Source organism: Athene noctua, chromosome 2 (assembly GCF_965140245.1).
Source record: "Athene noctua chromosome 2, bAthNoc1.hap1.1, whole genome shotgun sequence".
Taxonomy (NCBI): Eukaryota; Metazoa; Chordata; class Aves; order Strigiformes; family Strigidae; genus Athene; species Athene noctua.
Genome location: NC_134038.1, coordinates 39,811,498 through 39,836,371, shown reverse-complemented (window position 1 = coordinate 39,836,371; position 24,874 = coordinate 39,811,498).

Below are 24,874 nucleotides of genomic sequence, written 5' to 3'. Positions count from 1 at the left end.
TCTTCTAAAAATACCACACTGGAAATATTGGTGTGCTGCAGCGTTTTATCCTTCTCTTTCTTCAGAGAAGGTTGGTTTAGCCAGCACTTTGTTCCTGAAACAGTATTCATACAAAATGGATTGCTAGATTTAAGTGTACTACCCATTGCTGCTGACTAATATAATGTTATTCTGTCCCTCCCTCACCCCCCTGTAATCAACAAAGCATGCATAACAGTGGAGTGTTTCACAGTAATTTTGGTGATGTTTTGCCTTGCTTGATTGGAAAGTATTTCTGAGGAGGATAAATAAGCTCGTCCCCAAACCCTCTATTTCTCTTACTGATGTTGCAGAGAGTAGTTCACTGCAAGGTGTGAAACAAGAAATACAGTAGATTGGGATGCTTCACAGGGAACAAAATTTGCAGCTCACTGGCTTGTTCTCCCATTTGTATTATTAGCACCGTATAGATTTAATAATTAGGTGATTGAAGACATTTTGATGATGGAGCGGTTTCTATGATCTGCAAAAGAAAGCATCTGTTTTCCTCATGTACCAATTAATTATTTATGCAGCAGAAAATACAGTATACTACCTTGAGGATGAGCAGGTTGGGTGTTTGTGCAACAACAGCAAAGCCTGGCCTGGAAATTATGTCAATCTGACCTTCAAAGTCTCTAAAATAATTATTTGTCAGCCAAGTAGTAAACAAACAGTGCTATCTTCTGTCTTCACTTTCACCTCACTTTTTGCTCTCCTGTCCTCACAGAGGGCCTGTCAGCTTAAACATCACCTTTCCTTTTGTTTTCCATTGCCTGTCTATGTATTTTATTAGCACCTTTTTCTGTTTTACAGTCCTACATGTTGATTTAACATCAGCTTCATACCTTGCAAGCTCTACTGTTTGGGCTAGGCACTGTTCTACATTGTGGGAAATATGCAAAAGCACCCAAACCATTTTTTTTTTCATAATTGTCAGGCATGGTTTCATTTTGGGAAATTTATATTTCCAGAGGCTAGGGCTTACTAAAGTTTGCAAATGAAAGAAAAGCAGATCCTTGGATCTCACAAAATGTGTTGCTTTGTATTATGACAATGGTGTTCACATGCCTGACATCCTCATAATAATATTAAGCTCTTTTTTTCTAGCATTATGTACTTTATACATTTGTATAAATGTCACAGCTTGTAATCACTTCCTTTGTCATCGACGATTAATCTAAAAAAATCGAATAATTCACTGCCCCTTGCCATTTACATATCGCCTGCTACCATCTGTTCTTCTCAGCAGCAGTAAATGATGGGTAATTAACTCAGTGCCTTTGTCTTTCCCTTGCTGAATGTCTGACACATATAGATTTTCCTCTGTGTCTGTGTGTGCGCGCCCCTGTGTATCTGTGTGCGCGAGCGCGCGTGCGTGTGTGTAGGGAAAGGAGAGGGGGATAGGAACAACAGAGAGGGAAAAAAAAGAAAGATGCTGTAAACCTGACCTCAGGAAAAAAAAAGTCAGTATTAAAAAATATTTGCAAAGGAGAAAACAGGACAGAAATTTTGAGGCTGAGAAGGGATGCTATCACATGGCCTTTTACTCTCTTAATGTCAAAGAAATCAGGACAATAGCTGCCCTGCGCATGCAAGTAGCCTTTTCTAAAGCTGTAAGGTCAAGGTCAAGATGCAGCAGCGAGAAAAAGCTTCATATGCTCCTCTTGTCAGCCTGAGTGCAAAGGGGGAACATGAAAATGAGGCCAAATGGAGGGAATACACAATGCCATTTGGCTCCTGGACTAGAAGCCAGAAGGTTCACAACGTGTCATATTGAAACTATGATATAGTGGCTCTGCATATTGCATCCTTAGACAAATGAGCATGAGGCAATATGCGGTATAAAATTGGAAAAAAAAAAAAAAGTAAATAATATCTAAAGAGCTTTTTGCCCTTCCTGATAAGCACTACAAGCCACCCCACCACAAGCTGTGAGAGGACAGGAAAAGAAGGCATTCCTTTGCCATTGTAGGAAATTTAACATGATAACCTAAGCAGCATCTCCTGGCATGTCCCTTTGATATTGTTTATAATGAGAGGAAGAAATAAAAACCTGTAAATGGTTCAAAATACTTTCTAGTAAAGGTTTTTAAGATGGAGAAAGCATAACAATGTGTCTTGACTACCGTTAAATGACTTTATTTACATGTATTTATTATAATTTATTTATCCTTAGGTAGTATGTAGAAGCTTCCTTCAGGGTTGAGGGCCACATTGTGCGAGGCACTGTAAAAGCATGTAATACGACACAGTATTGTCACTCACCACATCCTCAGGGGTTGGCCAATGCTGTGTCTGAAATGTACTGTGTCTTTCATTAAAAGAAAAAAAAAAAAAAAAAAAAGTTAGTTCTTTTTTAATGTGATCCTGTTAATCTCAGGGGAGTTACATTGCACAGATAGAGCTTCATACCAACTCAGTCATTCTGCTTATGTTATCTCTATGCCACATGATACCATGTATGAAGCTTTGGTTTTCTGAACATAGGAGAAATAATAACTGGAGATAATTTCCCTATGATTCAAGTCTTTCTCTTCCCAGCACTCTGCCCAAAAGCACTCTCTCCCAGGGCTTTTTTCAAGTCTTCCAGTCAAGGCCATGCTATCAGTAACATCCCTTGCTGATTTTACACCAACTTTCTTAATGGTTGTACATCACCCCAGTTTTCCCTCTTTCACATACCCATATAATCTTCCACAAATCTGACACCCATGTTAGTCTGTACTCTTTGAACACAGTTCCCTGCATGTGTAATGAGCTTGGGAAGTGACTTTCTCTGCTTCAGATATCTTAGTTCATGGAATAAGTTTCTATTTAACCTGAATGAAAGATGGTTATTTGATCTCTCAGCTTCAGAGCTGAATGGTGTAAACTGATGTGATGGGACTTAAATTGTAGTATTTGTGGGAAGTCCAAGTGGCACCTACAGTGCTAATCCAGCTAGATTTTCTATCATGAAATTTTCCCTGACCTAATAAAAAGTGTCCTTTTACATCTGCCACTACACTGCTCACTTTCAGTTTCTCTGAGGGAAGCAGTGGTGCTGCTATTAATGCCTCTCAGTTTTCCTTTCAGGCTGGGAGGAGAGAAGGTTTCCTTTTCCACAAACTAATGATAATTTCTTTATAACATTTTACCTACTGGATTTTCTCTAGCTAAGCAAAGGGATGCTCAGGTTAGAAGACCAGCCGTATGTTAATATGGAACCACAAGGAATCAGCAAATTTCCTCAAAGGGTCTAGAGGAATGGATAGAAGGGCAACAAAAGTAAAAGCAGCTAGCAAACAAGATTCTACCTCATTAGATTAGGTATGCAAGTTATAATTTAGGATGATTAGAATTATCCTACTGATATCAATAGGATGAGACATTTTGTCTTGTATATAATGCATGATAAGTGTGATGAACTCATGAATAAGTGTACAAATATATGAGGGCAATAAATATTAATAATTAGTATTTCTATTTTGTATAGTGCCTAGGAGTCTTGGTTGCAGACCAGGAAACCAGTGCGGGAAACAAAAAGTCTGACCTTGCCCCAAAATGCTTATTACAGATAACAGGGGCCGCAGGTTGCCAAAAAGGGGTGGGAGGAAGAGGGACAGTAATGGCCCACTCGGAAATTATATCAGTCACTCACAGCCCATCTCCCAGCTACTGGCTTTTCAGTGTGGTAGTAAAGGAGTTCTTAAAGGAGGGAAGTTAAGAGGATTTGCTGTTATTTGTTAGAAACACTTTCCAAGTGAATTAAAAAGTGGGAGAATTAGGGAAGATGTTACAAAAACTTTCAGAAAATTTAGTAATTTGGTGCTGAATACTGTCACCATGTTTTGATTTAAAAAAACAGTATATCCATTTTTACTGAATGAGAAGTGACAGGGTGGCCAGGGCATAGGCTATAAAATACTCGAAAGTGAATCTAAGAAAGTCATGAATGATGCTACAGAGAAAGGGGAGCTGGTGCAGGGATGAGGGGGAAAAAAAAAAAAAAAAAGAAAAAAAGGACACAGTGTCTCTGTCAGTAAATACAGGAGGACTGTAAATACAGAAGACTGAGTAACACAAAGGAATAAAGTGGGAGATGAAGATGCCTTAAAGAAAGGGAAACTTCTGGCTGCAATGAAAAAAACTTGAGTGACACACATTAGGGAGTGTAATAACCTGTAGCATGTGGTGGAAGGATATTTAGCTAGACTTAGCGAAACAAGAAAAAATGTGATACAGGCAATAATCTTGTATCATCTGGCAGATGGGCTGGATGGCTGAGATCTTTTCTACCTCTTAATATCTCTGATAGGTGTACAATCTGTACTTTATGGCAGTGCATTTGTACTGTGAAAATATGGAAGTACACACTGGCTCGTCAAAAGACAGTGTATCAGAAAGAAATACTTTGAAAATCTTTGCACATGAGTGGGATTTCCAAAATGTTTGTGTGTGTGTATACACAATCCACATATATTTCTCTCTAAATACACACATACACATAGAAATGAATCTATTCTGTTAGAAGTAAATATTTCCAGTGTATTCAAACCAGGCTTCACTTGCAACATTGACATGAAACTGAAGATAAAACTAAAATCCTTTTTTTTTTTTTTTTTTAATCTGATGTGCCATTAAAAGGCAATGATGGCAAATATCTTACCTGAAAAACATATTTACTAGTATGTATCTTTACAGGTGTATACTCATCAGACTGAAATCTCACTTCCAAAGCCTTTATCAGGTGAAAGTATGTAGTGTGTTTATGTTTTTTAGTAAATGATATACAGAACTAATGAGGACAGTATTTCTTCTTTCATCTACACTGCAGACCCTTTATGTGCAGTGCAGATTTCTAATGCATAGCCTGTGCTTGTTCCACTAGCAACAGAGATCTGCTTTTTACCTCATTGACAGGAATTTTGACTGTTGTCTTGTAATTTGTTCAAACTTTAGGACGGCTTACTTCCTGAGGGTGTACAACCACCATCAATGCAAATGCACTGTGTACATACAGAAAAATGAATGGCCAGCTGAGCATGCAGAGTTGGACATATGGACATCCTTGGTATTACCTGAGTTAGGTAGGGTATGACTTCATTCAGCTGATGTCTGATTTTTGTTGAGTACTAAAATAGAAACTTTTTTACTTGTATCCTGTACTCTATCACCACACTGGGAACTCCCTCTGTAATGACTTTCTAAATCTGGTATATTCACAGTGATGTAACATTCAATGAAATGTGATTGAAGTATCTTTGTGAACATCAGATTTTTGATGGGAGATGGGGAAAATATACTGCATTAAAGCAGGTAATTGTTGAAGTTTCCTAAGATGGGAAATGAACTGCAGAAAGAAAGCAATAATTCCCTCAGAGGGAACAATACATTACACTATGCAGCAGGTCACTAAGGAGGATTTCTGATGAACTGGAGCTTTTCATTGAAAGAAAGCGTTGATGACCAAGACCAATAGGCTTTAGCAAGACTGGCTAGTCTAGGTGTCCCTTAGTTTCTCTGTATGTCAGTAGATAACATGGTCTTAGTGTGCATGAGTTGGGCCATTATACAGAAGTTTGGGGTAGTTTTACTCAAGCATTTTACTCTCTCCAGCCAAAAAATTTTCTTGCTTAACAGACCTGTGAGGGGGCCTTCACAGTGTACTGAGTCTTCCTTCTCTAGAGTATGGAGACATGTTTTCAAGCTACTTAGTTTTCATTAGTGTTTCTCAAGAACTCTCTTCAAAAACAAATGGAAAGTACACCCAGTAAAAAAAGATAACACAAATCAAGCATGAAAAGCATACTGATGTCTTGCCACCATTAAATAAGACTAAAGCATTTCAATTGTTACATTCACTGTATCATTCAAATGGCTGTTCGAGGTTTGGACAATCGCACACTTCACTGGGTAAAAAACTGGCTGGACGACCGGGCCCAGAGAGTTGTGGTGAACGGAGTTAAATCCAGTTGGTGGCCGGTCACGAGTGGTGTCTCCCAGGGTTCAAATTTGGGGCCACTCCTGTTTAACATCTTTATTGATGATCTGGACGAGGGAATCGAGGGCACCCTCAGTCAGTTTGCAGATGACACCCCGTTGGGTGGGAGTGTTGATCTGCTCGAGGGTCGGGAGGCTCTGCAGAGAGACCTGGACAGGCTGGAGCCATGGGCTGAGGCCAACTGGAGGAGTTTCCATAAGGCCAAATGCCGGGGGCTGCCCTTGGGCCACAACAACCCCCAGCAGCGCTACAGGCTTGGGGAGGAGTGGCTGGAGAGCTGCCAGTCAGAGAGGGACCTGGGGGTGCTGATTGACAGCCGGCTGAACAGGAGCCAGCAGTGTGCCCAAGGGGCCAAGAAGGCCAATGGCATCCTGGCTCGTGTCAGCAATAGCGTGGCCAGCAGGGACAGGGAAGGGATCTTACCCCTGTACTCGGCAGTAGTGAGGCCGCACCTCAATTCCTGTGTTCAGTTTTGGGCCCCTCACTACAAAAAGGACATTGAATGACTCGAGCGTGTCCAGAGAAGGGCAACGAAGCTGGTGCAGGGTCTGGAACACATGTCCTATGAGGAGCGGCTGAGGGAACTGGGGGTGTTTAGTCTGGAGAAGAGGAGGCTGAGGGGAGACCTCATCACCCTCTACAGCTACCTGAAAGGAGGTTGCAGAGAGCTGGGGATGAGCCTCTTTAGCCTAGTAGAAAGCGACAGGACAAGAGGGAATGGCCTCAAGTTGCACCAGGGAAGGTTTAGACGGTATATGAGGAAGTATTTCTTTACAGAGCAGGTTGTTAGGCGTTGGAATGGGCTGCCCAGGGAGGTGGTAGAGTCCCCATCCCTGGAGGTGTTCAAGAATAGGGTCGATTTGGAGCTTAAGGATATGGTGTAGGTGGGAACTGTGATAGGCAAATGGTTGGACTAGATGATCTCCAGGGTCCTTTCCAACCTAGACGATTCTGTGTGATTCACTCTTGTGGTGCTTCTTGATATTTCAACCATAGATATTTGAACTTCAAGCATTTAGTGGACCTGGCCTACTCTTTTTTATTGATCCACCTCACTCCATATCAATGGTGATGTTCTTTACTCCCACCCTGTAAAATGAAAAGAGATCAAATCAAAGTATCCTAAACTTGTTGTTTCAAAGCTGTTTCATATATCAGTATAGAAAATCAGTAAAAGAATCTTTTTGACAGTCTTCTGTGAACTAAATTGAAGTGACTTGGCTTAAAGTAACCTGGATCTTAGTTGTAAATGCAATATGCCCCCACAGTTGCAAATCAAGAATTTATGACTCCTGTTTATCTCATCTGCACTTGGTTTTATTATTCTTTGTTGCTTAAGTATAAAAAACCATGATTACACTGCTAGGATCTCTGAGGACTGCTTTGATAGTAAATTTGTGACAAGGCAAATTCAGGAATTAGGAACCTAATTTCCAACACCCTCTAATGTTCAAAAGATGTGGCTTCTGAAGGAAAGAAATGTTATCCTTTCTGTGTTCTGTATTTCCTTTTGCTGCTTTGTTTTGAGCTTTATCTTTACTTCCTCTTTGATTCCTGATGAAAATGGAGAAAAGGCAGGCTTTCTGACTGAAGGAGAATCTTTAGAAACTCTGAAGTCTTTTAGGTCTTCCACACCTATGGGGAGATACTGAGACACTATGGTGAAGCTTGTCCAGGCTCAGAACCCCCATAAAATTGTTTGCCTGATCTTTTCTGCTTCCCTAGGACAGTGAGTTAATAAATGGTGTCAATCCTCATCTAACTCAGGTTTGTCATCTCTATTCTCATTTAACTTTATAATCCTATTATTCTGTTTGAAATATTGTTTAAACTTGAATTTCAGTGAAAAAAAAAAAAAAAAAAAAAAAAAGAAGGAATAGTAACATCCCACTACCACTTATTTTTGAAAGACCTGTAGGTTACCACAAAATCAAGGTGAAACATCTTGAAACATTTATGGAGAAACATTACCTACAAATAATTCAAGTTCAAGTACAAAACTGAATCTAGCTGGACACAGTGGGAGATCTGACAAAAACACTGACCCTTGTAAGAGAAAGGAAGCTAAGACACAAAAGTTAAGCTTTGCCCAAGATTACTTATTTCTACCTATTGTTTTCTTGTTACAATAATATTTTTAAAATATTTTTGAACTGTACATGTAGTTTATTTAATATGCAGTCAGGAATACGTCTGGAATTGGAGTAACGTACTAGCAAATGACAAAGCTCTTCTAAGAAGTCGAAATAAGCTGAAAGAATAAAAAGAAAATCAGAGCACACTACAGTAAAAGTTGGACCCCAGTCAGTGCCAGACTGCCAACTGTTAATAAATTATGTCTTTGGTCTGTCATTTTTGAGATGTTGAACTAAAATGTCAGTAAAAGTGTTCATATGCTGCTATTTGATGTTGAAAACTCATTATTAAAGACAGGTTGTCTATTCAAAATTTTCTTCCTTTCTTGTCTTATTTCATGCTTAACCAAATGGATGTATGTCTCTATCACGATTGTCCTGGACCATTAGCATGAATAAGCCAGGGTCTCTATATACTTGTGGCCTCTCTGTGAATATGTCTGAATGTTATTTGAGGAGAACAGGGCTAAGAAGTTTGGGAAGTAACTGGAAGAACTGGAAGAACTTATTTCAACACCCATTGAAAGAATATTTTGGCTTTTATAACCCACATGTAGCTGCATTATTAAACTCTTTTATATACTCATGAGAATTCAAAGATACATCTACTGATTTAATCAAAAGCTAACAAATATGTAGAGGATAATCACAAAATAATTTCTCCACTTGTTGATGCAGAGAAAGTCTTTGCTTTGAGAATCTTAACTGAACATATTGTTAAGAAATTTTTGCCAGGCAGACAGTGTGGCAATAGAGACAGAGATTATTATCAGTATTTCAGCAGCATAAAGCAACAGGAAAATAGTCAAGAATGAAATCGGTGTCTTAGCAGATCTCAGGTAGTCTTTCCATATAGTTGGCAGAGACGACCACAAGGAATCATTAGTCAGAAAAGACTGAGCCATAAAGTCAACCTTAAAGTTGAATAGAAATTGAACTAGAAGATGAAGAAATTGAACTAGAAGTTTCCAGATGCCCTCACGGTTAGGATCACTGCACATGGTGGTATTCCTAATGTTTCTGTGTCAAGTAAGAAATTGCAAGCTCTCATTTTTCTGCTTCTCCTTGTAACTTTATGCTTGCATATATGCCCTGGGGAACTTAAAGAAATTAATGTGTGTACGTTTTAGGCTGTTCCCTGCCTACAATCTGGTACTAGGTCTCTTGAAGGCTTGACCTGGCATCTGTTGTGTACTGATGACTCTTTTCCTACAAAACAGTTTTCCCCTTCCCCTCTGTGCCTTTCAGCAGCAGTTTGGTCCATGAGCATGCAGTTTTAGGTAACAGCCTCTTCCCAGTAAGCCCTATGTGCTGCATAACATAACCCACTAATGGATATTCATCACCCCTAGTGGGCAAAACCTCCACAAGTCCTGTCATGTGCTTCTTGATGAGAAAATAAGCATCAGACTATCTAAAGTGAGCAGTCTATCTGGAAGGGCCAAGGTTAGATTCGGAAGAAGAAAAGGATGATTTTTCTAGGAAAAATATTTTAATCTAGTTTTATGAAGTAGTAAGAATCATAACATCACTTCTGTATGCCTGCAATAATAGTTGGCCTAAGAAGAGAATGCATTGTTCTTAAACATGTGGTTTGAGAGTTGCAGTAGGTGTACCTCATGATTCAGAAAAACGTTCTACAAGGAAATGAAATTAAGCAAATATTCTCATAGTATCAGTGTAAGAGACTGCCTTATGCCTAACCCAAAGAGGAGAAAAGTGCTATATCCATTGACTTACAGGAGCTGAATTGTCTCTGATACCATGAGACTCTTGCAACATAACCTGTGGTATAACATGCTTCTTCCATCACTGGCTGAATATAAGACATCAACTATCCTTTGTGTTTTCATATAATGTTATGTTTTACTTGAATAGATTGATCAGCCCTTATTTCACAGTTTAAAAATACCTTGACAATACATTTTTTTTTTATTGGTGAATACTCTTTGCCAAAGTGTCTTTCAGTAACATTGCTTTGTTACTCGTGGAACCTCAACCACTCTTGGTGACTCAGTGGCTCCCAAGGAGATAGAGACAGGATGCCTGGGCTTTGCTTTTCTTTTTGGAACCAACATTCTTTGAAAGAAACATTGACTTTCAAGTGAGTCTTTATCCTTTGTGGAGTTTTCAGCATTTTTCTTTGAGAATAAGTCAGCACATGTGTTAGACTTGTACCTGAAATACACATTAAACCATGCACACATGTCAAGCCATAGGTTTTTGCTTGTCCTCAAATATGGGAAGACTTTTAGCTGTAGATGAGGAATTTTAAAAACTTCCCTGAAATACAATGAAAAGGAATCCAGGTTTTTAGGGCAAGTAATACACTCAAATAAATAAACTCCATCAAAAATACCTTTAGACTTGCTTTAATGAAATTAGGTTATCTATATCCCTTGGAATTTATGGTTGATATTATCCATAAACCTACAGTGTTATATTGCAAGGTACAGCTTGGATCTCCTGTCATTCTGACATAGTGTCCACTTTTTAGTCTTCCAACTATACTTTAATCTTAAAAATGATGAAAAGGAAACGCATCCGTGTGTGACAATGTCTGATGTAAAATACAGCATGTTTTATGCTGCAGCCATGCCCTCAAAAATTTATCATATACTGTCCCACCAGGAGATGTTTGCTTACTGGGACAATAGCTTCATTTGTAAGTATCCCCTTTGGCAGCCCAGGAAAGGACAGCCAACTAACTGACAGCAGCATAGCATTTAAGTCATGGTTCTGGTTCAGAATTGAATATAGAAGAGAAGGAATGACTAGCTATTGAACTGCAGAGAAGAAATGATTTGTGCTGCCTGCTGGTATAAAAAGTATATTATGCACAACAAGAGCTGCTTAGTTCCCCTGGCTTTTAGGTTTACAACTCTCCAAAGTGTTGGTAGAACATAATGCACTGGGCAAACTCGTTCTTTCTTATGGCTTGGGCAATTATTTGGCATCGATTTTCTTAAAGTTTTGTCTTGCATGTCAGCTTTTTGTCGGCAAACTTTGAAGAAGAGTTTGATCAAGTCAGTAAAGATGTGAGAATATGGATGAGAGCACTATTTGGCTCATGCTTTCCTTTTACAAGACAGAAATATCAAAAATAGAGTTTTCAACCCTCGTCTCTAGACACACAACCACAGATGGAGGGATGGACCTGTATTTGATTTGTTTGATTTGATTTTGTTCCCTGGTAAATCTCACACTTGTTAACATTTCTCTCTGCTCTGCTTATAATAACCAAAATAGTCTGAACTGGCTCCACATGATGGGACTGCTTTCTAATTTGCATTTTTGAGGTGATGACTCTGCATTGATTCAAAACCAGGTGACCAGTTATGCTGAAGTGATATAGCACCATTGTTTATGCTGAGTTAAAATAACAGAGCCTAATTATCCACTATTTAACTGAGTATTTATGAGGCATTTTCAGACATACAAAACCAGTGTAAAGTACCACTGTTCTGATTTGGTAGCAGTTTCCATCCTCTTTGTACAGGTGAGAGTGAACACATAACATGCAAAGCTGTGATGAATCTTAAACTACTGCCTGCATGCTGTTTTATTTTGTGATGACTGTAATTGGAGCCATTTGCTGGTTATCGTGTTCTCTGATGTGAACAGCCCAGGAAGTGCTATTTGTGATGATATGTAAACCAAGAAGCTACTTTTGCTAAATTGGCCTAAGAAGAAAATAAAGATCACCCCCTTAAATTCTGATTATGCGATTCTTACCATATTCTTATTCATATGCAGATAGGAAGACTGCTTCCATGGCCTTTCATAATGCTTTAAAAAGTATTTTTAAGAAGTCAAAAGTGCTCCAGGAGAGCATTTTTTGTCTTCTCTTCAGTATGTATTGTCCTCTATCTAAGTTCATCTTTAAATCCAGGGTATCTAAATTTAGACACATGACACATAAAGCTATGTTTAATGTAATATTTAAAGTTGGCAGAGATACAGACACTACATTTGAAAATTCTTCTATCTATAGATACAATAGCTCCTGAGGACATTAACGGAGCTGTACCTGGGCCTATCAAGAGAAACACACTGCCCTTCTTTATTATGCTCCAATCTTAGCTTCTCAGGTGAATTCAGAAAGCTGTAGGTTTCAACTTGCTTTTTGTAATGAGCCTAGTGGGCAAAGTAATAAGAATTGAACTCACAGGGGGCATTCCTGACAGAGTTCAAACCTCTTACAGTGTCTTTAATAAGACCTTTCTTTTAAGTCAATTGGAAAACTGAATAGGCCACATGAAAGGTGGGCTTTACAGTTCAGTATATATGTGTATTACACCAAACAGAGGCCCTGGGGGAAGCGAAAAGCTGAAGTGATGCACCCACTCTCCTGGGGAGAGAATTTCAAACACTTACTCATGAAAATAGTCCATTCCAGTAACGACACTACCTCAGTGCATAACAATTGCTCACATGAATATGACTGCAGGAATGACCCAGTTTCTTAATTTAAGACAATTGTCATAGGACATTTGGGGCTGGGTCACAGTAAAGGTCCTTTCAGTTGGGTCAGCCTCTGAACTGACATGTGATGTAGGTGAATGCCCTGTAGAAAGACCCATTTGCAAATCAGCTCCTCAGAAACTCCCAGTAGGATGACCAGGTGAGATGGTACCAATAGCTCACAAACCACCTTGCAGTAAGTGATCATGTAAGTGGCTGCTGCTTTCTAATTTCCCCTTTTTGGTCACAACCTCCATGTGAATCACCTTGTACAGATATGTCCGCCTCCTTCCGTGCTTCTCATATCTCCTTAGAAACTTTGTTAGTGTGTCATCTTGTGGTCATATACAATTAATCCAGTGAGAAACTGGAGACAAACAGAATGATCAGGATGAGACATCTTGGTCCATTAGGAATTGAACTCAGGACCAGTTTTAAGCACAGAGACAGTCCAACAGACACCCAGATGAACTCCTTCAAGTTAATGAGTTAGGGCCAAATCTCAAAGCTCAGACTACTTGACCTTCCTCTGCGGCTTATGCTGAAGTAAGGCACAAGAGGCTCGTGACCTATTTACATGACATAGAAAGAGTAAAGAGTATAGCAAGTTCTTTCAGAATTCAAAAACAGGACCAGAAGACGGTGACAGGTAATTGTGCCTCTTTCCCAAAGCATTTTCCCTTGTGGAAACTTCTGTGGATTTTTCCTTACCTCTCTTCTTCTCTATGTATATGAGATTCCTCAGAGAGGTGGTGAAGAGAAGGTACATCCTTAGAGGGATGTAGAAAATTTTCAGAGTTTTCAGAGCATAAAAAAAGTACTCAAATCCCACAGCTTCATGGTAGAAAACAATTGTGTAATTCTCTTGGTAGACTTGGAAAGCCTGTCTCTCTGCTCTTAGGAATAGACTCAACTTTCCAGCTTAGATTTTCCTTTAACAAGCTTAATTTATAGTCTTATCTCAGTGTTTCCAAAAAGACAAATTTCTGGTTGAAGAGTGTGATTCAAAGATCAGACTGAACGCTCATTTATCATTAATAAATTTAGATTAGGAGGGAAAAAAAGATTCCAGTGGTCTTCCAAATAGCATAATGCAGGCAAGAAATGTGAATTGTTTTAAAATAGATTTTAGAAAGTTTAGAAAGAAATTATGTAGTCATGCAGACAAATTCTTTACAACGGCAAATAAAAGTTTGTGGTATGAATTATTAGCTTTCCAATATTTTGCACTATCAAAGGTGAAAGGTGACAGGGTCAATTTTCCTATACTTGCGTTGTAGTAATCCCAAGCTTCAGACTCCAGCTGAATGTGTGTGGGACCCAGGAAGAGACTGTTCTATGCAAATACATAATTTAGGTTCTGGATTTCTCCATCTTTTTCTACTGTGTTTGGTGTTGGCCAGAGTTGGATTCAGGATATTGCAGGTTGCGGGGATGCTCTTAGTGATGCTAAATTCTGTTAGGAGGCTCGCTGGTATGTCTTGAATCATTGTTGAGCCAAATCTGGTGACTGGTTTAGAAGGGAGTATTTTCTCCATAACAGATTTATAGAGACCACTGTGGTGTGTTTTATTCATGCAATAAAATGAGGATTCACTCCCTAGAATCTTTGAGAACTTTATCCAACAATGTATTACTGCAGGGATTTGAGACATTGGAAAAATTCTCAGTGTCGTTTGCTGTCTTCCTGTAGCAGTTTATAGTTGTAGTTCTTGTCTAACTGTACAGATCAGAAATAAATGACTTGAGGCTGGTCTGTAGTCAGAACACCAACCACTCCATGGCGCCTTCCAAATCTCTTGCATAATAGTTGATGTGCTAATAAGGTAAGTTGGATTTATGACCCATGAGGTCATTTCCAGCTCTGATATGGTCTCCTTCCACAGACATTACCATTCCTCCATTTGTAAGAATAGAAAGACAAATGCAAAACAGGAGAGCATATAAAAAAACCCTAAACACATGACTTACCTGGGTCCCAGATGGTTCTTCACTGACATTGGTGAATGACTAGAAAAATATCAAGAGCAAATAACATTTGCTTTCATTTTCATATTACCCAAATATCTTGTATTTTGTTTTGTGTTGAAGATCTGTACTATATAGAGCCAGTTTTGTTCTTACTCACCTTTGTCTACTAAAAAGGTATGTCTAAAAGATATGTCTAAATCCACTTCCAAGTATGGAACTAAGAGATGTATATATTTTTTCTCCCAGTGATTTTCTTCATTCCTATCTATTGCTTGCTAGGAATTTGGCCTAGTGTTTCTTCAGGACATTGTAGATCTTTTGGACACCATAGATCTGCTGATCCTATTTCTAGGTGCCAGTCAAATTACTATAGATTCTTTGCTCACGTTACTGTGAATAATCCCATTGAGCTAAGACACATTTGTCTTTTATTATCTTGTCTTCTTCCAGGTCATTATAAGGTAAATCCAAGTTTGTGAGGAAACATCTATACTCTTCACACTGCCAAGACATGACCTTGCTGTTTATAGCTGATACAGTTTTGGTGAAGTCACTTCATATCAAAACTAAGGCAGCTGCAGTTACTTATGAAATGTGGCAAACGTTTTAATTGGATGGATACCACCATTAACACAGAAACAGGATAATTTTCAAATGTTTGTTTTTAAATTATTAAAGAGGCCATGCTAGAAAAAAACCCCAATGATAATCATCTCATCTATATACCTCAACACCAATCCTTTATTCAACATGAAGTGACGGCAGTGATCATTTGGACCAGTGATGGCAGCTCACTTGCTCTGGAGATGTTTCAGGCATTCTGCTGTTTCACTGCAGTATGACTGTCTTAAGAACAGTATAAAGTTCAGCTGCACAGTTTAAAGGGCACATCTACCGCTGGCTTCCTGTTGAAACAGTAGCTATTTTTAGCCACTTATCTGCTGTTTAATTAACAGTATCTCTCTTCTAAGCAAGACATAAATAAATGTACATTTGTGTACACTGTGCCTGAATACATTTGTGTGCCAATTGCTGAACCATTTGGTCCTGTCCAACTGGTATGTAATGTGTAATATCTCACATTTCTGTTAAACTCTCTACTGCTGGGCTTCTGGTGAACAATTAGAGAATGCCCTAGAGAAAGGGATGGAGGTTGTATTTCATCAAGCTCATGGACTCGTACAGGGTGGTAGATTCTTCTCTCCGACAACCAATTTTTTCCTGTTTAAATACATTTCATAGTATGAGCACGTGTCTTATTTAAATAGACAAAAATCTAACAGTCAACACTGGGACTTTGCTATGCTGTTTTGCTGCAGGTGTTCTTCCAACATGTGACTGCACAAGCACAGCACATCCGTCGGGAATTATGCCCATTCGTTGCCTAGATCATGTAACACCAGTTACATGCTCAGGTACTGCTGGGGAGAGGAAGGAGTCCAGAGGCCACCTGCTCTCGTTGCCCAGGTTCAGGGCCTGCTCTGCCTCTCCCATTCATGGTTTGATAGAAGAGGTGGGGAGGCAGGGTATGGCAGTGCAGGAGCTCAGGAAATGGGTGGTCCTCCAAAAAGATTTCTCTGCACCAGCTGCCTCCAAGACAGTTAGGAGGACAGTTAACCTCTGCCTGAGCAGAGGGACAGCCCCATATTGAACTCAATAAATGCTACGTTTCACATTATAGGCGCTTGCAGATCTGGCTGCCCCAACAGCATTGGTGCTGTATGGGCTACCATTTCATGTGCAGCCTAGCTATGTCTTCAGATGACATTTCACAGCCCAGATTTATTTTTACTATAATCCAAGTGTGTTAGGGCACTGTGGGCACTGTGGGCTCTCTGGGGAGTTATGGTAAATATCATGTCCTTTGGTATTCTCATCTGCCAGTACCTTAATTGCTGTATTTCTGTTTAAACTGTTCTTGCAGATGATGATAAATAGATAAAATAATTTCCTTATGTTGCAAAGACATACTTGTAATGTATGTCATTGTAATGTAAGGAAGGACAGTGTAACAGCTATAGTAATATTAGATACAGTAATACAAGAGTAAACATACATCTTTTTAAGAAAAAAGGTCATGATAGTTTGTTTTTTTTTCAAAAAAAAGGTATTAAAGTTGCTTTGCATTTCCTTCAAATCGTTGTGACTCCTTTAATGCTCTCACTGAATTTTAGCCCATTATAGATTTACTCTGATTGTTCTTTGTGGCTATATTGCATTCATCCAAGCTATTAATTTTATTCTTTGTCAGGCAAGATAGAAACAGAGCTTTCATGCCCTTCTGGTGTTCTTAAACTCAGTCATATTTAAGATGCATAATTATATTGTTTTAGGAACTTGGTGTTCTACTGTTCTCCACATTCTGAGCTACCTCTGCCAAAGTCTCTGTGTATGAAAATATAAGAAATCTTTAAAAAGTTGCTAACATTCTAGAACACAAACAAAAGTGAGAAAAGCAGAATTTCACAGCAAAACAAAATACATAAAAATCCAGGAAGAACAGGGGGGCATTCATGTATATTTTCCCAAACCTATGTCCTTACATATAGGCATTTTGTCATCACTTTAATTTAAGTGTCTTTGTAGCAAAGAAACTGTGGCATTACCAGGAGGAAAATAAAAATGAATAACCTCATGGTAAGGTACATCTATAATCCTTTCATTTTTTTAGGGTCAGAAAAGCTATTTATATTTTGTCCTTATTTATGTGCTTTTTTGTTTAACACTTTTTTCTAGTTTTTTTTCTTTTTCTTTTTCTTTCTTGAAACAAACAAACAATCTCTAGCTCTGCTCTCATCTAGGCTAATAATCTGAAATGAATAATTTATTCCAAGAATTAGACAGCAAAGTCTTTACAAGCAGACTGCAATTTCCTTAAACTAACCTTTTGCATAAATTTATTAGACTGAAGTAATTCTGCACTTTTTGGTCTCTGATGTCATGGTGAACACTTGATGTCTGCCATGCATAGTTGGTGTTCAGCTGCATCTCACAAAACTCTTTCTTTGCCCTGGCTGAGAGTAGGAAAACATTCCAACCCAAATACTTGCCTGAGAAAATTTTAAATTTAAGAGAACATATATACTCCTCCATGCAGTGCTGAAAGTAACTTTCTGTGAGCAGCTATGCCAGCAAAGACCTTAAGTGCTTTATCAAGCAGTGCCAATAAAGCCCACTGTACAAGGAGTAAATGTGCAGAAGGTTCAAAGGATGGACAGAATAAACCAAGCCAGCCTGTCAATAAATATCCCTGTATAATGTCTGCATGCTTCATTCAGTATTGCTTTCTCACGCATGCTCAGTGGAGAAGCTGGGAAATTAACTGTCATCATTTCTGCAAGCCAGGCCTTGACTGAGAGGCGAAAACACCAGAGCTGCTGAGCAAGCCTTCCTCACTTTTTTGTTTAAAGCATTCTTTAATGAAATGTATTTTGAAGGAAAAAAATCCTTACAACTTTGAACTGAAGGTCCTTAAAATCAATAAGCACTCATCACCACAGTCAAAAAGAAAATCCTGGCACTGCAGGTTCCTCTCTGGGTAAGAGCTTGGTGGGCTATAATTTCGCTGGAGTTTGTCTAGTTGGAGCCCTAAATATTTTGTTTGTCCATGACCTGTGTATTTGTGCTTCAAATCAGAGCGCAAGCACAGATCTTTTAAAATTTCAGCCCCAGGTCCTTTCATCTGACATAAATGATCTGCTGAAGGCAGGAGGGGACACAGTGTCCTAAGTCAGGGGCACTCCCCCGACAGGCTGCTCTGACTCCAGGGGAAGTCAGAGGGCAGACAGAGTCCTCTTGATTTTGATGTATTTTGGATGCGACTGGTCACGTTTACATCTATTGAACCAAATCATTTCTTGTGGCACAACTAATCAAATTATTGGTGATCAGCGATTAAGGCCATGTGAGGTGAACTAAGGACACACTCTAGCCTGACCCATTTAAAGGGGTGCCAACACTGTCATGAAAGATTGATTTATTAAAGCAGAGGAAAAAATACAGTCTCTTTAAAATTAAAACTGGTGCATCTGTTTCTAAATTCCTAGCATCAGTACAGCAAGCTGCAAAGGCATGATAGGATTATTACTGTAGAATATTTAAGAGTCAATAAAAAGAACACATCAGTAATTTCATAAAGTAGCTGAGATCATTCAGCGTATAAACTGTATTTTTGAAAGCCAATTTAAACTGCATGTAAATGAGTCAAGCAATCACTATTATCTCCCTTGAAAAATATATGTTTAAGCAAATAGTGAATGTACACTTAAATCCATTTTTTTGCACAAGCCTTAATTATGATAGATTTGTACTTTTCCATAAAAGTGGTAGAATGCATTATTTTCCACATACATCCCTGTCTGTTCATGTTGTCACATTTTTTCTAGCTAATGAAATCCCTTCAATATAAAGATATTATATATTGACATCCAGGTTTTCTTGATGACACAGATGTCAATGTCATATAAATTCAGCAGCTTGCCCCTCACCTATTCAAAGTCATATATGAAAGTTCAGTAAGATACTAGTCTGTCTGTCTTCTTCCAAATGAGTGATACTGAAAATGAATTATTTTACATATTTTAAAATACTTTTTCTTATTCCCACATGTTTACTGTATTATTTTCTTTCTGTATCAGCATTACATTATTTATTTCTGTCTGGGGGGGATGGTAATACTAATTCATAAAACAAAGTAAGAAAAATAATACTGTGATATGCTGAGCTGCAGTATGCAACAACCAAGAAGAAATTTTGAAAAACATACTGTATAACTCCCTTAGAAACAGTGCTTGGTTTTATACTCAGGAGCTGGTATAACAGTTTACTCTGGAGTGCTGTTTTTTTTAACAATGTCTGAGCAGCATAAAGACCAGCTTACCAAAAGAGAAATATCTAGACCAGAACAATTTCATATCCATCACCAGCAATAACTATAAGTTAAACATCCACAAATACATATCCTTGTGCCAGATTTTCCTTTACATTCTTTGAAAGAATGCTCCCTATGTTGGGAGCTGAGTTTTGAAATGCTTTTCAAACTAAATTTGGGGATTTGGATTGTACAAATTTATCTCACTCTACATTTTAAAAAATAATTATTTTTTTTTTCCCCTGAGCACTCCCAGTTAAATTTAGACACATTTTGACAGTTTGACAGCCTTGCAGGGAGAATGCTGTGGGGTCCTTTTTGGGAACATGGAGTTCTCCACTTTTCAGTTGAAGCGGGAATATTTCCAGTCTATTTTATGTGAGGCTCATTGTAGGAATTCTGCATTAACACACCCCCCCCCCCAGGATCTAACCGCGGCTTTATAGCTCACTGCAGATCCTGTTCATTTGTCACTGTATCAGTTGAAGCAAAAAAGCAGGACAGTTATATTCTAAACCTTCTTGCCTGTTCTCTTGTTCTTAGTCTTCTTTTCTTCACACAAGAAGGAGCAAACATTGTCCTTGTCAAATGATAAATGAGGCACAATTGGTGACTTGCATGTTTGTCAACATAAGCAAGATCAAATGATTGCTCAGCAGGAAGAAGCCACAGGAAATCCAATGATTTTTGACTAATTAGCAAAATAATAATAACGTCTGCCTAATGATTACCTTGTACTGGGTTGTGGCCTTTTATCAGGCAGCTGCAGACTACCGCTTTGAAGGGAACCAGTGGTTTTCTTTGAAACTGGTGTCATGGACTTGGAGGATTTGTGACAAATCTTCTGAGACTTATTGCTCCTTTGTGTAGTTGCTATAATTGGGAAGAAAAGTGAGCCTGTTTCTAAACATTTAAAGAGGAAAGTACCTTCTCTCCAGATTTTATTTGGAAAGATTTTAAACTAGTTGTCATGTGTGTGTGCATGCACAAGTGTGTATAATAATTTTTAAAAGAATAAATGAATTCTAAGGTCAGTTGAAATCTACAAAAATGATTTATCTATGTTGTTTTCACATAATAACAGCAGCAGTAAAAAAGACAGATGCTTACCTGCAATACAGTTTTACCACAAAAGTAAAGATCAGGAAAATATTGGGAATGAAGCCATGAAGGCCAGCAGTTCAGAGCTTGTGGCTTGCATTCTGCATCCCCCTCACATAGATTTTCAGAGTGAAGCTCAGGAAGTTGCATATATTTGCCTGCAGGATTAATCATCAGCACAAACCTGAGCACCAAAGATTTGAATGGACCAATTTCAGCCTGCAGTCAAGTGCTAAATTCAACAATTCAGCCAGAGCTCCGAACAGCAAAAGCAGGCAATACTTTGGGAAATGCAGGCCACCATCTTTCCTCACATTAGCTGATTCACTGGTAAAGCAATAATAACACTCATTCAACACTGTGCAGGTGCCATACCCTTATTACTCTCCTTACCCTAACCACCATCAGCAAAGGGTGTCACATTCAGCAAATGGCAGGCACTGTCTTGGTGCACTATGGATTGAATCTGGTTCCCTTTTAAAAATACCTTCATCAGACAGACAGTGGAAATTAGCTCTAATCAGACAATGTTAATTCCAGAAAGTCCAAAGAGTGAGACAACTGTGAAGTGCTGCAGGTCAGACCTGAGCACGATTAGCAGAAGGCTGTGGAGCTAGGGGCAAAATGCCTGCCTAAATCACTGCCACCAGTTTCACTATCAACATGTAATAACTTCAATGCCTAAAGTCCAGGTACTGACTCATTTTTTTAGGCTTCTAAATAAAATTGCCCAATTTAGAGGTGCTGAAGAGCTGCACCTCCCACTGAAGTCATTTAGCCTCAATAAATAAATTAAAGTTCAGAAATCTGTAAATTGATGTGAACTGACCTGTATGCTGGAGCCAGAATTCATGGACAGACCCTACAGTGAGACTGACTACAGCTATGGGTATCTGTCTTTCATTGTCAGGAGCACTAAAACTCTCTCCCATTAGTTAAATATAGCCCTAAGGGTGAATAACAGAAAGGGTATTGTCACAGATAGTGAGTAGAAGTAGACAGGTCAGTACATTTCAGCAATAATGCCAACTACTAGGCAAGTTCAGCAAAGAATTTCATTGTATGGTCTAAACTGAAGGTCCTCGTGTGCCTCTTTTTCCTTCCATTTTGTTCACCATTAGTTAGCCAAATTCAAGTCTTCCACTAAAGAGGGGGGACAAAGCTTGTATTCAAAGCTCTGAAAGCGGTTGCCCACCTCTGAGGAGATACAACCTTGTGGCGTTGGTTGGCATGGCATTGCTTTCTGTATGGCATTCCTTGCCTCCTTCCCCAAAGGAAAATTGGGTATGCACAGTAGTAAGTTATACACATATATTGCAGTATTCAGCTCCTGCCATTAGTGTTGCAATCTTGGCAAGAGGTCTGTTCCAGCTGAAGAGTTTAGATTAATGTGGCTCAGGTGAAAATCACATTATTGTTTACCACTTAGTCAATCTGCTCTCTGTGCAGATCAAAGATACATCATTGACTTTGGTGGGTGCAAGGGAGCAAGGAGTCACATCCATTTCCATTCTACAAGGGCATTCTGTCTTTAGGTTGAGAGGAGGACATGACCATTCATGTGACATCAACGGAGACAGAGGACAACACATTGTCCTTCTTAGGACCATGGAGCACCATGGTCTTTTCAGATGGCTATGAGGTAATGGATGACAGGAATAAACTACTTTAGAGCATAAAATCCAGTCACCAGTTTCACACAGAGCTCTCAACATGCCACAGAAATAATTGCCATGGGAAATAGTTCTCTTCCAAATCTCATCCCATCCTACTACCCCTGCAATGGGAGCACTGGATAATATGGTGCCTTGGGCCTCTTCTTCCCTCCTTGATAGCCTCTTTTCCTGGCTCTGTTTGCTGAGTAGGAGCATATTAAAGCTCCTGGGGAAAGGCAGTGTCAGATTCCACTGCTATGCCAGCGTGAACAGCTTCTGAACTATCCAGGTAGCTGCAGAAGTCTTTTCCATGAGAGCAAGATTTGGTTCATTAGCCACTGTCCTTAACTTAAAGAAAACTTTAGTGACCAAAAGTTTCCTTCTGACTACCATCACAAAGAGGACCTTACAAGTAGAGGAAAGGCAGATAGGAAGATACCTCCAATGGGCTGCCTCTTTCACTGAAACCAGTGAAATTTCTCACCTACAGGGAGCAGGAGGCCTGCAGGTCTGTGCAGAGCATGCAGAGACATGTCAGAGAGTGCCCAGTGAGCTGGCACTTGGCACAAGTTTCTCATTGATATCAGATGAGTTGAATCTTGCCGAACTATCAAGCATATCTCTGCAAAGAGGTGCCTGAAGAAGCAATGCATCTCAGAGAGAGAACTTGAGTAAAAGCAACGTGCAAGACATTTTCCACTCATTTATTGTTAGATGAAAAGGGACACTTAGAAGTTTATCTTATTGAATTGTGTGGCACCTGTGGATAGGTGCAGGGTCATTTCTGGGTTACAGACAGAGAAAATGTATTGTGTTCTTACAAAAAATGAATAGAACAAACTTGAATAAAATGTTGAATTCTGCTGTGCCTTGAGTTGTTTTTTTCTTCCTTGTATTCCTCTAATCTTATTTCGCAAGTTACAAATGTATGATTGATGTCCTGCAAATGAGCTATGACTGGGCATTACTTATTTATTTTATTTAAAATTTTTATAAAGTTGAATAACCCTACTGAAGTCAGAGTCTTGTTTCAGAGGAGACCTGGATGAAATAGGAGCAAAAATTTCACACAAATTTCCATAAATTCCAATACATACAAACATCAGCATTAAATTTTAACAATTGTGTATCCACAGGCTTTTAAAATGCTGCCAGCATTTCCTTTAAAATAATTAGGTCATGTTGCATGAATTACAGTTCTGCATCACTGTTACATATTTTTCTTCCGTCAAAGATAATTTCAATCCTGCCTGGTATATGAAACTCCACTTGTTTCTTTCTAATCCAGATGTGCAACCAGGTATTCAGGTATAACATGTAAAATCACAGACTGTGTAGTAATAAGCATGTGTTGATTTTTTAAGACTCTTTGTCCCATGTGTTTGATGGATTCGGGATTTTATAAAACACTTGATATGCACCTACTAGGGCTGCAACATCTTCTTGTTGGAGCCCTAGTCCGTTCTTAACTTCTACCCTAATTGCTTAAGCACTCACCTTTTTATTACCCATAAAATTGGGCCCTTATCTGTCAAAGACGGAGGCAGGTATGTCTTTTTCCAGTGGGACCATTCGAGCCCATAAAATTAAGCATGTGAATAAGGACTGAAGCTGTAAATCATCAGCTTTTCAAGGCAGAGAATTGTTATGCATTGTATTTGCACAGTAAACAGTCTATCCGTTCTTTGTTGTCGAATATAATGCAATAATATGCACGCATGGAATCAGAATTACAGCGTGAATTGCTAACTTAAAGTCTGGTTAAAGAAAGAAAGGTTCACATTTTCAGATCTGAATGACAAGAGTGAAGGTTCTAAATCAATATTTAACATCACCTGGGTTTTTTTTATCTTTGTCTTAAACAAACTAAAAATTTGACACTTATCTTTTTTTTTTTTTTTTATCTTTTTTTTCTTCCTTCTCCCAAGCAACAGCACAGAAAAGATTTAGGCAGTATCTTTCACTGGGCTGTTTCCATCCAACAGCTTTTATTATTGTGACTTTACCATTGCTCTGCAACTTTGGCAGCTAGTGGGAACTCAGTTCACAATGTTCTTAGAAACACCTGCTTTGCTTTTGAAATTGCCTTTCTTTTTTTTTTTTTTTTTTTTTCCCAGGTGCTCATGGCAGATAGCATGGGGTTAAGGCAAGCTTGAAAACTGCACACTCTTTAGGGAAAAAGAGTGTCTGAGCTAGCTTTCTGCTCTCCATTTCACTGTCTGTATTTGGAGGTGCTGCATTGGTTTTGACAGTATTCACACCAGTCTACCTGAGACAAGACACCGGTTCATTGCCTTTGCATATCCACAGACAAAAACCGCATGGGTCCTTATATTCAATAAAATATTGATAGCCTTTTTGCTGCTTTCATGAGTCAATAAAAAAATGGTGACACAAAAGAACTCCCCAGCACAACATATCCTGTGCTTAAAATGCATTATTCAAAACCCCAGAAACTGAATGACCACTGGATGTTTTAGTTCAAGAGGGATGCCTGCAAGTGTTTAATAAAAAGGCAAGATTACTGAATTTAGCTTACTGTCATGAGAAAAAAAATTAAAATCAATACTGCATGATCTAATGCAAACTAGAGTCTCTATCACTAAGGGAAATAGTCTTCTTTAAAAAGTAAAAATAGTTTTTGGAAGACTAGACAAGGCAAAAAGCCACACTA